We start from the raw sequence: 15,440 nt of genomic DNA on the forward strand, positions 1-15,440 counted from the left end.
GATACATAATGTTTCAATTATTTCGCTCATTAATTTGTTACAATGATGGGAAAGCATAAGTGTGTCATTGAGCATGGGGTTACATCCACATGAGTGACGGTATAACTGGCCAAATAGTAAGGCAGTCAAGACGAAGTGAATGGATGGTGGTGCTTCTGCACTCTCGTGTTACACCTCATCACAAGATAACGGGATCAGGTATACCAAGTCTAGGGAGCAGCATACACACTTGGACGCATGTTTTGTTTGGCAATCAGATTTTGCTTTTTCTGTTTTTACATTTTACACTTCGTGCAGCCTGATCCCAATGGAAAGACAAGCAAGGTGGCTGGAATTTGGAATGTGGAGAATAAAAACGGATGGCATGTACACATTCTTACCTTTTGATGAGCAGCCAGTCATCAACATGCAACAAGTTTGGAGGGTCCACCTGTTCTCCATGTCTTTATGGAGAACAGGTAGTCTAGCCATAAAACATGTCTACAAAATAGGCCTATCCATAAAACAGCATAACAACAATTTATTATTACATTATATTTTTTAATTTATTTATTTGGCAAATACTATCAGCCTTGTATAGGCTGTGACATGAAGTGTGATATAATGTGCACCTGCTTACCTTTCAGTACAGCCCTTTTCCTTGGCAACAATCTACTTTTCAATAACAAAACTGTCAGGTACTTTTCTCAGTGGTGTAGATATGCTGGATATATATACAGTGTCTTCAAAGTCTTAAATCATAGCATTGCCTCCAGTTGAAGGCTTAAGCTGCAATGCTGCAGTGCACATGGAGTGCCAGCTTCCAAACCATTGTGCGTAAGGGCTCTGGAAAGGCACAGAGTGCTTGGTAAAAGACCACACCAGTTCAAATGCTTTATCTTCTCATCTCCTCATGCATTTTAGCAAAGACAAACATCACTTATAGGCTTGTAATTTTAACAGCAGATATATTTTACACTCCTATACAGCAAGTAATTTTAAGCCTGTATACAGCCAATATTAATTATTTATAGCAATCCATTTTTAAGTGTTAAATGTACCATGCAACATTCATGGCATTCTTTAGTCATTCCAGGTCCTCGTACTATTAAACATCAGACATAATCAGACAAAAAGAGACATCAGCATAAAAAGAATATGCATAAGGCTCTGACTTGCCTAAACTTGACCATGATTGCTACAGAAAGGTAGTTTTGGCAGTTTTAGGCACCTGGCAGCTGGAACTATGCACCAGCTAACACTGCTTTAACCAGCACCATTCCCACTCCCACCACTGCATCTTAGTTATATAACGACGTTTATATAATGACCAGTGTGACATTTTTAGAGGCATTCACCTGCCGTACATTGTGTTACCTGTGCACATTCACAGAGAACTAACAGTCAATTCTAGCACGCAAAGAAATACAAACTTTCGTTAAAAATTATCTATGCCCTAAGCTGCGCACATATGCTGTTAAATAAGAGTCACGTAAAGGTTATATTGATGCTTCTTTATTCCCAGTAAAGCGAATAATGATTGCAGTGAACGGACTTTTATGTATAGGTATATTAACCATAAGGCCAAAACTGCCTTTCTGTCACAATCATAGTCAAGTTTAGGCAAGTCAGAGCCTTTGCATGTTCTTTTTACCCCGATGTCCCTTTTTCTTAGCACACTGCTATGTTCTGGTGAAGCTTTCATTTCTACCACCTGTAGTATTGTCCTTACAAACAAAATAATGCAACTTGTTTTTAATTTACAATGTTCTTTCTTTATTTTGATTTTTATATCGCATTCATTTTCGTCAAAACTTGACATTTGAAGTGAATTGTAAAACTGATAATTTGTGATACAAGAACAATATTGTGCAAAGTTGTTGAATAGGTTAAGGTCTCAGAGTCTACCAAATTTCAACAGGCTCCATGGATTGGTATAGTTGATAAAAAACCGTAGATTAGCAACTTTTGAAAATTGTAGCAAATTAAGCAGTTATGCTAAAACACTTCTGTTTTGCACAGCTAGCTAGCCCTTCTTTAAGTCTATGTTTTACAGACAAAAATATATTCTTTGTAGCTGTAATATATTCTATTTCACATTGTTGCGAATTTCCAAGAATGCCTTGTGCATGAAATAGGTGCCTCCGCACTGAGGAATTTCCCCATTTTTTTTCCTCCTAAATATTCATTTGGCATAGAATTCATGTTCACTTTCATGCTACTGATTGATACTATGTGCATAAAATATAAAATATTCTATCGAATCTAAAATATAAATTTTTTGACCCATGTTGACCTCTCGTGTGATCACGCAGCATGGAGACGATGGAAACTGACACAATTTAAACATCATACGTGAGACAGGTTTTCAAAGTTGTCTGCATTCCTGCATGCTTGACTGCAAAAGATGTCTAAATGTGTAAGCGCGGTGCTGCCACATCAGTACACAGCATAGACATTAGTGATGGCCAAGGCTTTACTAGCTATCGAAATAAAGCTTTACATGTTGCCTTAGATATGATGTGCATCTTATAAGTATGCAGCACTTTCCTGTGAAAACTGTTTTAAGAGAGCAAGATACCTTTTGCCAACAATTGAAGCAAAACAAGTAGCCTCAAGACAGCTTTTGTAGGCTAAAATAGCTTCACTTGTTCAGGGAACATGCTGGTTTACCCACACAGGTACTAATGCAGCCTATACTTTCTAATAAAGCACATCTCATAGCAGCTGACATCCTTGCCTAACTTCTTTCTTTTCTCATCACAAAGCTATCACATATGAACCTCGAATATTCTCATAGTAATAAATGAGAGCACAAAAGTACACATTAGCCTGCCCGTAGTTTCCAGGCCTCAATTTTTCTTCTCTTCGATGCTGTCTAGAATCATCGCCAACTTTCCTAGATGATTTAGTGGGGCAGGATCTGAGAGCATGCATAATTAGTGTCTCACAGTCTTGCAATAAGCCTTTCCTTCATGTCAATTAAACAGGTGTGTGCATATAAAAGAAAAATAATTTTTAATGCTGTAAATGGGATGATGACGGCGATCCATCCTACGTTGCCCTGAAAATCATAGCCTGGGTAAATTGCACAGTGTCCTCTAGGCATCCTGATATCTCACGTAAGAAATAGCTGCATAATTACTTCTACTAAACATTATTCTTGTATTAGTGCTAATATAAGTACAGTGCCATACAGCAGGAGGTCAGAAAATGTCATTATCATGGGAGGATCTCTGTATAAATGAGAAGAGAAAGTTGCAACTAATAGAGAGATCAGTTATCGTAGCTGTCTTACATGCTTGCACAAAATGACAAGTTCCATAATTGTGCTAAGCTGGGCATGCAATTTACGCATTTGGATTGAGATAAGACTTGATTCAGTACCATTATTGCCCTCACTTCTCAGATGGTGAAATCTAGTATAGCTCACCGCTGAGCACTCGGTCAACGAAACTGTGCTTGATAGGTGATACATGGTGAAATTTAAAAAAAAACTTGCAAGTTGGTGTGTCACCTCAGAGTGAGCTCTACCAGCACTTGGTTGAATTCCGTGTACTAAGTCCAAAATCAAGATCGATGACTTCCAGACTGGCCTAGGCTAGTTCGAGCCTGAACCAGAAAGATGAATTCCAAGGCTAAGGAGAGGTAGCTCATTAATTGTTAGAATGACTGATGGGTTGATTCCTACCTCAAAGTCAGTTTTGAAGACTGACGTTACTTCTCCTTATCTTAATTGTTAGTAACATGAATGCAGCAGGACTTTCTTATATATAGTTGGGGACCAACACTCTCTGCATATTCAGTGATTATGTCAAAAGCATTTTTCAGCTGTTAAATTGCATATCAAGATTCCCATACGTTGATCAAATCGTCATGTCATCAGCATAAATAAAGAACTAAATGCTTGTGATGTCTTGAAGCCTCCATGCAGGACAAATGATGAACAGCAAGGGGGCCAGAACAGAGCCATGTGGCACACTGTGGTTTGAAGCACAGCTAGGATCCAATATGAAAACAATTTACATGCACACTAATTCTTCTCAGACTCAAAAATATGAGTACCACTTTTGTTACCTGCTTTGGTAGACAAAAGTCTTCCATGTTTCAAAAATTATACCTAAATTATATATGTTCTGCATTATTGCATGCATTGGTTGTATCAGTTGCCATCACCGTCCACAACTAGTGGCTGTGAGGGGAGACAAGCAGGACACCATCTGACAGGAGAGACAGGCCATCCTCTGTGCCTAAGTACAATCTGAATCCAATCTGTGCTGCTGGGTACATTTAATTTTTATATTCAAGCTCCCATGTTTTTCAAGGTGCATACATGGCCATCATTAACTTCATTAACCAATTTATGTCTGCTTCAGGATTGAAAGCTTCAGTCATATCCTTGCCTTGCATTAGCTGACTCCATTCTAGGCCAGTGAGTTATGCTATCTCGAATTACACCTCCCAATCCTCTGCTGCACATTGCTGCCCTCCTTTCCTCTAGCACCAATTTTGGTACTCTTATAGACTATCAGTTAACTGTCTTGTATATTATATATGATAACTGATAATTTCTAGTATCATCTATTCCTTGTTAATATATAGGATATTATACATCACGCTGCAGATAAAATTTATATGTCCAGTAGCAAGTATTATCAGTGCAAATGTGGCAATGTATAAAAGACAGAGTGAACAGCAGCAATGCAAGGAAATTAAGTGATGGTTGATTGGCTGTGAAATTAGGCGCATGCGGGGGCTAACCCACATTTTTTTAATAGAAAATTTGCCACATGTATTGCGATTACAAGCCAATCTTGCAATTTCATAATAGGAGTGTGCAAATATTCAAAATTTCGGATATGAATCAAATAGTCTTTGCTATTCAATTCGTATTTGATTCGAGAATTCACTATTTGAAGTTGTCGAATAGTACATTTGTTTTGTTCGAACACTGTAAAAGACAACAACACTTCTTGCAGTCTACAAGGAGGAAGACTGATATAAATGAAGAATCGTTGAATGGTTATAGTGCAGGACAACTGTGATTGTTGCGCAGATGATCCAGTTTCTAAACAAAGATATGGAGGAGGTCATTTACATACTATATATAGTTGAGTAAGCATGTCGTGCCTTAGGAAGACTTTGCATTTGCTCTGTCTAATTAGACAAAGCAATTTATTGTTTGGTCAATCTCTCCATATGCTTCGATTCCTTCAAAATGATATGCAGGGCTGCAGTATTGCCCTTAACTCCTTCACTGAGCTGTATACTCTACTATACTCTACTATATGTGTCTGGGACATGCTGTTCATTTTCTTTTATTTGTGTCATGGTCATTGTGCACCAGATAGGATTGTGCTTTCCTTTGCTTCTCATTTACAAGCTTCCTAGTTGACTTGACATCTAGTTGTTAATGGCACTATACGCATCCAAAAAGGCCAGCAAGTCTGTTTTTCCTTAACAGACCCTACCGCATTTTTCATTTCGTTATTTTAGAAATTGGGAATATTCAATATTTGATTCGATATTCAGAGGTAATTTTCCTGAATATTGCTATCGATTCAATCAGAAAATTTCACTATCCAAGCATGCCTATTCAATATTAAAGCTGCAACAATAAAATGCTTAGGTTTCAGTGCATGAGAATAATGTCACTTATAATTGCTGAATGTTGTGGCTTACGTACTGTGTGCATAACTTCGCCGCTTATATTATAAGCAAGAAAGGCGCAAAAAGATTGCTTGGAGGCAGGGGACAGCTGAAAAGTGAATCTTGCTTGACATCATGTCAAGCGTTGAGGGCCCCTAAATGATAGTGATGGCTGGCAGCCAGCTCAGGTATAAAATTGGTTTTGTCTTATTTTTTTCTCCTCAGTGGCTCTGACGAAGTGACATAGGAGCGCTGCGCCAAGAAGGCTGCAGCAGAGAGAGCTCACAGTGCTTTGCACAAAGGGAATGACAGACTGTGAGGAGTTGAAAGATACTTCTTAATTTTGACAGCTGATGCTATCTTGGCATACATGCTATTATCTGAAAGTTGCACATATCTACTAGGAGTTCCTTGAGATTTTCAGTTTTTTTATACATGCTGTGATTTGTGTGCAAAAATTAGGCATGGAATGTTTTCGTTCATCTTATGAATAAAACGACTTTTTATTGATTCACTATATTTGTATTTTGACTAAGCATACAAGCCGTAGAATCCTTACGTTTTGCAGTGACGTGCATAAATGTTGATATAACTAATATTGCATTGCACAGCACTTCCTTCGTTTCAAGCAGCTATGCACAGACATGCGTGCAATGACAGAATGAATGTTTGCATTTACCGTCGGCGCTCAGCGTTGCCCATGTATTAATTAAGTTTACCAATACCTTAGCTACTTCTGCTGCAAGATTTATGGCAACGCTTGTGTAGTCTTGTTAAGCTTGACGGAGCTGTAACGACATCACCTGGTCTGCCTGAAAAAGACACATTGAGATGCAAACTTGTGCACAGTGGCACAAAATGTTTTCACTTCACATCACGCGCAAAAGCGCCACCTGTGCTTTCATGGCATTTCATGCAGCCCTACTTCTGCCGCGGGTTTTACCGCAACGCTTGCAGTGCGGTGAAGTTCGACAAGTTTGTAATTATGTCGCACGATATGACCGAATTTCACGCTTTGAGACGGCATCTTGAGCGGAGGGCCAGCAAATGGTTACATTCACCTTAAGCACAAGCGCACTGTGGAGTTACTCGTTCGATTCCACGATATGTTTGCGTCTGCCGAGGGCTTTACCTCAACGCTTGGGCAGTGCGGTGAAGTTCGACAAGTTTGTAATTATGTCGCACGATATGACCGAATTTCACGCTTTGAGACGGCATCTTGAGCGGAGGGCCAGCAAATGGTTACATTCACCTTTTAAGCACAAGCGCACTGTGGAGTCACTCGTTCGATTCCACGATGTGTTTGCGTCTGCCGAGGGCTTTACCTCAACGCTTGGGCGGTGCGGTGAAGTTCGACAAGTTTGTTATTATGTCGCACGATATGACCGAATTTCACGCTTTGAGACGGCATCTTGAGAGGAGGGCCAGCAAATGGTTACATTCACCTTAAGCGCAAGCGCACTGTGCAGTTACTCGTTCGATTCCACGATGTGTTTGTGTCTGCCGAGGGCTTTACCTCAACGCTTGGGCAGTGCGGTGAAGTTCGACAAGTTTGTAATTATGTCGCACGATATGACCGAATTTCACGCTTTGAGACGGCATCTTGAGCGGAGGGCCAGCAAATGGTTACATTCACCTTAAGCACAAGCGCACTGTGGAGTCACTCGTTCGATTCCACGATGTGTTTGCGTCTGCCGAGGGCTTTGCCTCAACGCTTGTGTAGGGCTGTGAAGCTTCATAAATTCTAATAACAGGGCATGGTCTGATAGAATTTCATGCACTAAAGCGTTTAATTATGTGTGGAGAGGCAATGAAACTTCATACTGCGCTCGCAGCTTCACAGGCTATTTTTTAGATCAATGATAATGCTGTGCAGGTTTCTTTTGATGAATGAATAAGTGCTCTTTAGAGAATGAATGGTAATCATGCTGTGAAGCGTGCAGCAGCAGTCATCAGCCATAGCCGGCGCTTTTTCGAATGTTTTATTATGCTTCTGTAAATTGAGCCTGTACGTTCGAGTTTATGCTTCACATAAGACTTGAGTGTGATCCTCTCACAGGAAAAGCGTTTAGGAGGCTTGTGCGTTGAGAAGCCGTAAACAATGACTGACCTAGAGGGAACGTAACGTATTGTACGCATTGGCGCTGTGCATCGTACGTAGCTGACCGAGCATTGGATATGCAAAGCGGGTAGCGATGTCGCAGAACTTTCGCTTGACACCGCTTCTAGCAGAACCGGCGCGTAATAATAAACAAATGAAATGCTGAAACTAGCGGTAACACCCACATTGTTCAGGTACGAAAGAGATCCGGGCAAGCATTGCAAGTCAATCCAATCCTCTTATGTCCTAGCGAATCGTAGTGTTCGTGAGTTCGCGTCTCTTATGCGCGTTGTTTAAATTTGAAGCGTGGGAGTCGCTTCTTAATGCTTTTCCACAATGATGAGTCTGACGGTGAGTTTTACAATGCGGTTACAAGTTTTACAATATTTGTATCTAAACAAGTGCGTCTGCTTTCGGCTTGCTATAACTGTTCCTCGTCTGGATGGACAAGTAGCGCGTTTTGCAAACAGCATTTCTAGTGCGGGATTAGGTACTGCGTCCGAGAAAATTTGCACTTATTATGTAGTAGCGAATAGTTATTGCTGCTCCTAAACAATGAGTCCACAGCGCCGCCACTGCAAACTAACATCGAATTTACGCGCTTTGGGTGTTCGCACTGAAATGTGTGCCGATGTGTGGTGCAAGGGAAGTCCCTGTACTCAGTTTAGTAGGAAACTCCATGCTCTTGCTGATGGCTGAGTTCTTTCATAGCATGGGGCATACCGCCCCAGATGGTGCAACGTGTTCAGTTCTAGTATCCGTAACTGGAGAACACCGAGGCAGCTTGCCCTAGACGCGGGTGCACTCGGCCGCTGTTTTTGCTCCATCGCCATGCAAACGAGTAATCCTTCGTTGAACCGTTTTCTTCTGTATCAAGCCACTTCCTCCTGCCCACAGTGGCACCATTTCATACAGCATGATGCAGCAACTCATTTCTCTGTCCTGCTTGCACTCAGCACCCTGTCATGCCCACACGAAAATGGGCTCTGAATTTCTAGCTGGAAATGGTCTTTCCAGCCAGGTTTCCAACTGGAATCAGCCCTTCCAGCTAGAAATTTTCCAGAGCCAGCTGGAAATGGCACTTTCCAGCTTGAAGTGGGATCCATCTCAGCTGGTTTTTCAGCTAGAAGCAGCACTGCCAGCTGGAAGTTTTCCAGCTTCAGCTGGAAACAACTGGATACAGCATTTTTTAGCTGGAAACAGCGCTTCCAACTGGAAACAACTGGATGGAGCATTTTCCAGCCGGAAGTAGAATCTATCGACTGGAAAGTGGAGCTTAATTCCCACTTGCATTAAAACATTTTTTGTATCTGCAACATGCCCATATTTAACCCTAGGTGGTGTTTGTATAAGAACGAAGAGCTTTTACTCTTAGAGCAGCAAAAAAAAAAATTATTTTTATTCGTTCGTGCTATGACAACAATCGTAATTGCATGAACTGCATGGAAATGCTCGTCACTCCGCGTACCTTTGATCCCGATCGGGATCGATAGCAATCTAAAGTGTCCTGTGTGATCGAGTTGCCAAAAAAAAATATCTCCAGGAAAAACTGCCACTTTTATTGAACCTTGCTTGTAGTAAACAAAAGTGACGCGCTCTTGGTCGACACTGTGTTATCTTGCTACATTGTCGACGTCGTCTAGCGAGGAGCTTGCCCGATTGGTCATGATGAGCCGTTGCGCAAACGGCTAGTGTTTACAGCATAGCGATTCCTTCTCTAACAAAAAAGAGCCTTAACACGTGGCACCTTCAGCAGTTCAGGCTGCAATGACCGCTGCTCCTACTTTTTTCCTGTCTGCACTACGCCACTACAATCGCCGCCATATTTGTTGAATACTTAGAAGCTTTAGTCTCGTATCTTGTCTTGATCTGCTCTTTTGACACTAATAATAATATAATAGCGTGTTATTGCAATATCAGTATTTCTCAGAAAAGCTCGGGTTTTTATTCACAGCAAACAGCAGCATTACAAAGGCAGGCCGAATATAAAAAATGTGACGACGCCGCAGGGGCCCTAGTTTCGTACAGCACATGGCGGAAACTGTCACGGCGAGGCAATTTTGCGAGACAACGAGAGTCTCTCGGGTGTGCGTGTGATCAAGTTTTTGTGAGGAACCTGCATGATCTTGCGCATGAAGTAATTATTTTTGGACAGTTCCTTCTCTGGACGGTGTTACAAGTACAGGCAAGCGGCTTGTGATTCACCAGTGCAGATCGAAGAGCACCGTTTTCTCCAGCCCTGATTCTACAATTTGGAGGTAATTATTTCACTTGCTTATGTTTTGAGCGTAAGTTAATGTTTATTTTTATCCTGTATGTTGGCACACTTGAGCATGATATCATAGGTCCCTGCTGTACGTGATGTTCGTATACAGGTTGATCATTTTTATGTTTTGCGGAATTTGGTAGAAATGGCCTGTGGCAGATATCATAATTCTTGTCGCAGAGCGGAATTATTCGAAGAGGTGGACATTATTAGCATGCGAAATCGAAAGACATCTTCAAGTAATTAGCGAAAATTGACTAGTTAACTTATTACCTTGCTGCACATATTACAATGTACGAATTGTAGCCTGTGAGTTTGCAAGATGGATCCACCTTAAATGAATTTCCAGAATTACATCAGTTTCGATATATTATTTTCTAAAGTGTGAGACGAATAAGTGGGCGTTCCAGTTAATTTTGTGCTCCAATCCATAAAAGAGCGTTTTGTTAAAGAAGTATGTAGACCAACAGTGCACTTTTATGGCGAGTTTGATGACACATATTTCTAACTGGTGTCATTCTGGAAAGTAAGTCCAAGTGGATACGCCTGGCAATCTCAATGGCTACAATTCGTAGATTGCGATATGTGCCGTAATGTAATAAATTATTGGAAGTTCATTATTGAATTTTTTAAAATTAGTTCAATATGTGTTCCGATTTTTCGTGCAAGTAATCTCCTCCTCTGAAGGATCCAGCTCAAGGACTAGAATTACGGTATCTTCAACAGGCGATTTGTTAAAAATTGCATAAAACTTTAAATTATCACGCAGCATATGTGAAGTGCTTGCCAGTTTGCGTAAGCCCCTTTTGTCTCCAATAGCCCACTTGAATATATTGCCGTGCAGTGTTTGTGCCCAATATGTTGCACATACGTACATCTATTAAATACTAGTGTGTATATGTCAATCTGCCCAACGCAAGAGAAGCACATTTATGGCGTGCTTTCACTGCAAGTGCGTGCTCGCAAACACGTTGCCTCGAATGGCAGGTATTTGAATTGGTGCAAAAAAACAATAACATAAAAAGATTGGCCCTCAAGCTCCTGTGTTATTCAGCAGAGAAATGCTTCTTGGGAGGCTGTTGAGTTACATCACACGCCTAGTTCAAAATACAAATGAGCTCATTTGAATTCTATTTGCACTAAAGCCACAGTCAATGGCACTAAACAATTTAACAATCATTGCATAGCTTCTGCAGCTCAAGTTGAGAGCCTCTTGAGAGCTCAGGTTGAGGCCTTACGCCACATAAACTGTAGAAGGGTCTGTGATGAAGGTAAACTGTGGTACTGTCCAAAGGCTGTTGATACAATCCACGTGATTTTGGTAAAGGTCACTGTTTACTAGAACTGAGTGGATTAAAGTGATGATTGTTTTAAAGTTCACTCACTATGTCTAAATATTTTTTTCAGATGGGGTACAAGGAGAAGTGCAAGTGTATTCCACATCTTGAGGGAGATGCAAGATATGCTTCTGCAATCCTTGCTGCAAGTGTTCAAATAAATGGTTGCAAGTTTCAGCACCGTGCTGTTTTGGCTGCATGTATTTTCACCGGACCAGTTGGTCTTGCGGCTAGTCACATTAGGAACTAACTGTGACTTGGGACAGCAAGCTAAGATCCATGCGAGTTCATGGCCAGTTTGTATCCTGCTTGATGCGAGCTTACACCCTGGGATTTCACCTAAGCATGGCTCAACACCATGGTGTTGTCGCCAAGGCTCAACACCATGGCGACCGGTGCTGTGTGCCAGCCCGGTCTGTGGGTCTGTAGACCCACAGTCCGGGCTGGAGATTCTAGCTGGAACCTCTTCCAGCTGAATTACAGCTGGCATTTCTTGCAGCTGGATCCAGCTGGAAGAAATGCCAGCTGGATCCAGCTGATCCAGCTGAAAGGCCTTCCAGTTGGGACATATTCCAGCTGGATTATGGAACCGGAAATTTCACCCAGCTGGATTTTTTCCAGCTGCCTTCCCAGCTAGAAAAGTATCCAGCTGGGTGAAATTTCCAGTTCCATAATCCAGCTGGAAGTAAAAACATTTTCACCTGGGTGTCTTTCCTAGTGAAAGCTGCATTAATTGATGCACTACGCATGCTTGAACTCGGTTTTAGCTCTACTGAAACTTTGCTCCAGCAAAGTGGTATCGTGACTGTTCTACCACCATTCTTCCACTTCGCACCCTGCCATCCATTCTGAAAGTGTGACACCTGATTTAGTGTGAACACATTTTGATGGAGTTTTTAATACATTGATGAATTAACAAGACCTTGCTCCACTAAGCTTGAGCAGGCTAAGCTGGGTGTGCCAGTCGAGTGAGCATGATTTCTTCTCTGCTCATAATGCCGACATACATGAGTGGCAGACAGGTGAAAGGTTGGACTTAAAAAACAGTGGTGTCACATCTAGGTGCTTGACACATTAAGAGATAGCATGACATATTATGTGCATGACACATTAATGCATAATATAAACAGCTGCAAGGACCCACTAATGGGATTTTACTGGGACAATGTTAGTTTATTACTTTGAATGTGATATCACTGTAGGTGAACTTCAACCGCTTTGAAGGATCTAGCATAAAATGTAGCCTGATCCCAAAGGCAGTGCAGTCTAACACATCATCTCAAAGTACCAGCTGTCAAGAGGGAAGAATGCGAGAAACTGGCACGTTTTGCACGCACCAGATGTTTCAAAGAGTGACTTTGGCACAAGAGAAGTGTATGTGCAATGATGTGTTAACGGTTAGAACACAGGAAGTAAAATATGGATAGAATTGAACATGCTCTCAAGAATGGAGGAAGCCTAAAAGCAGTGAAGAAGAAACTAGGAATTGGCAAGAATCAGATGTATGCGTTAAGAGAAAAAGCCGGCAATATCATTACTAATATGGATGAGATAGTTCAAGTGGCTGAAGAGTTCTATAGAGATTAATACAGTACCACTGGCACCTACGACGATAATGGAAGAGAAAATAGTCTAGAGGAATTTGAAATCCCACAGGTAACGCCGGAAGAAGTCAAGAAAGCCTTATATAGGAGCTATGCAAAGGGGGAAGGCAGCTGGGGAGGATCAGGTAACAGCAGATTAGTTGAAGGATGTTGGGAACACTGTCCTAGAAAGATTGGCTGCCCTATATCCACAATGCCTCATGACCTCGAACGTACCGGAATCTTGGAAGAACACTAACATAATCCTAATCCATAAGAAAGGGGATGCCAAAGACTTGAAAAATTATAGACAGATCAGCTTACTGTCCGTTGCCTACAAAGTATTTACTAAGGTAATCGCAAACAGAATCAGGAACACCTTAGACTTCTGTCAACCAAAGGACCAGGCAGGATTCCGTAAAGGGTACTCAACAATAGACCATATTCACACTATCATTCAGGTGATAGAGAAATGTGCGGAATATAACCAACCCTTATATATAGCTTTCATTGATTACGAGAAAGCGTTTGATTCTGTCGAAACCTCAGCAGTCATGGAGGCATTACGGAATCAGGGTGTAGGCGAGCCATATGTGAAAATACTGAAAGATATCTATAGCGGCTCCACAGCCACCGTAGTCCTCCATAAAGAAAGCAACAAAATCCCAATAAAGAAAGGCGTCAGGCAGGGAGATACGATCTCTCCAATGCTATTCACAGTGTGTTTACAGGAGGTATTCAGAGATCTGGATTGGGAAGCATTGGGGATAAAAGTTAATGGGGAATACCTTAGTAACTTGCGATTCGCTGATGATATTGCCTTGCTTAGTAACTCAGGGGACCAGTTGCAATGCATGCTCACTGACCTGGAGAGGCAAAGCAGAAGAGTGGGTCTCAAAATTAATCTGCAGAAAACTAAACTAATGTTTAACAGTCTCGGAAGAGAACAGCAATTTACAATAGGCAGTGAGGCACTGGAAGTCGTAAGGGAATACAGCTACTTAGGGCAGGTAGTGACGGCGGATCCGGATCATGAGACGGAAATAATCAGAAGAATAAGAATGGGCCGGGGTGCGTTTGGCAGGCATTCTCAGATCATCAACAGCAGGTTGCCATTATCCCTCAAGAGAAAAGTATATAATAGCTGTCTTACCACTACTCACCTACGGGGCAGAAACCTGCAGGCTTACAAAAAGGGTGCTACTCAAATTGAGAACGACGCAACGAGCTATGGAAAGAAGAATAATGGGTGTAACGTTAAGGGTTAAGAAAAGAGCAGATTGGGTGAGGGAACAAACGCGAGTTAATGACATCTTAGTAGAAATCAAGAAAAAGAAATGGGCATGGGCAGGACACGTTATGAGGAGGGAAGATAACCGATGGTCACTAAGGGCTACGGACTGGATTCCAAGGGAAGGGAAGCGTATAAGGGGGCGGTAGAAAGTTAGGTGGGCGGATGAGATTAAGAAGTTTGCAGGGACGACATGGCCACAATTAGTACATGACCAGGGTTGTTGGAGAAGTATGGGAGAGGCCTTTGCCCTGCAGTGGGCGTAACCAGGCTGATGATGATGATGATGGCTAGAACATTGGGCCGTTTGCTAGAAGGATTCAATCCCACCAACAGTCACACACTCCTTTATAGCCCTATGGATATACATCACCCACTTTGGAGGTGGGTTGAATGTGTACGATTGTGTCACAGTGTGCATGAAATCACAAATTTGTGAGGAGGTACAAGTTATAGGAAGGTCACTTTGATAAATGAGTATGTGCAAGATTACACATGCATAGAAATGTCACAATCATCACAACCTATTGCATACTTAGACAGTTAGCAGTGCTATGTTTTAGTCTAGCTTTTTTTAATTTGCTTACGCTCAATGGCTGGAGAAACATTAGCACATGCAAAGAATCCTCGAAACAGAATTCTGTGATACTCTGCACATGACCTATGGGGTTAGGCACGGGGGAAAGGGGGTGGGTCAAGTGCATAGTTTCACCGCAGCATGGTGGGATGTTTAGTGGGGCAGTCAACGAATAAATTTTTGCGCTACGTGTATGTTAAGTGTGCTCTACCAACTCTGAAATGCCAAGGAAAGAAGTGTGTAGTAACTTTCACATGATTATTTACATTTCTTTCTTGGTGCAGAGAAGAGGCACTTTAAGCCATACGGGTTCACTTTATGGTGGAAGCCTTAGAGTACCTAGAACACCTACACGTGACCTGAAGTATCCAAACAACAGGGTGATATGAATTTCAATGTGGCAAAGCATGCTGTGTAAGTCTTAGTTTTTATTGGTTAGCTTAGCCTGCAGTGAAATAATAAAAAGCCATAAATTTATAGTCGCTTAATCACGAAATGCTTGAGTTGTGCATGTTTACGTGTTTTCTCCACACCACATTTTTTTGTAGCTTTTCCTCTAGATGTTTAATACAAATGAGCTTTCACTTTGCTACTTATATAATTGAAAATTAATTGCATGCTCAACAGTGTTATAGTGTAGTGGAAGTCAGTATGTGA

This window comes from Dermacentor albipictus, unplaced genomic scaffold (assembly GCF_038994185.2).
Source record: "Dermacentor albipictus isolate Rhodes 1998 colony unplaced genomic scaffold, USDA_Dalb.pri_finalv2 scaffold_46, whole genome shotgun sequence".
Lineage (NCBI taxonomy): Eukaryota > Metazoa > Arthropoda > Arachnida > Ixodida > Ixodidae > Dermacentor > Dermacentor albipictus.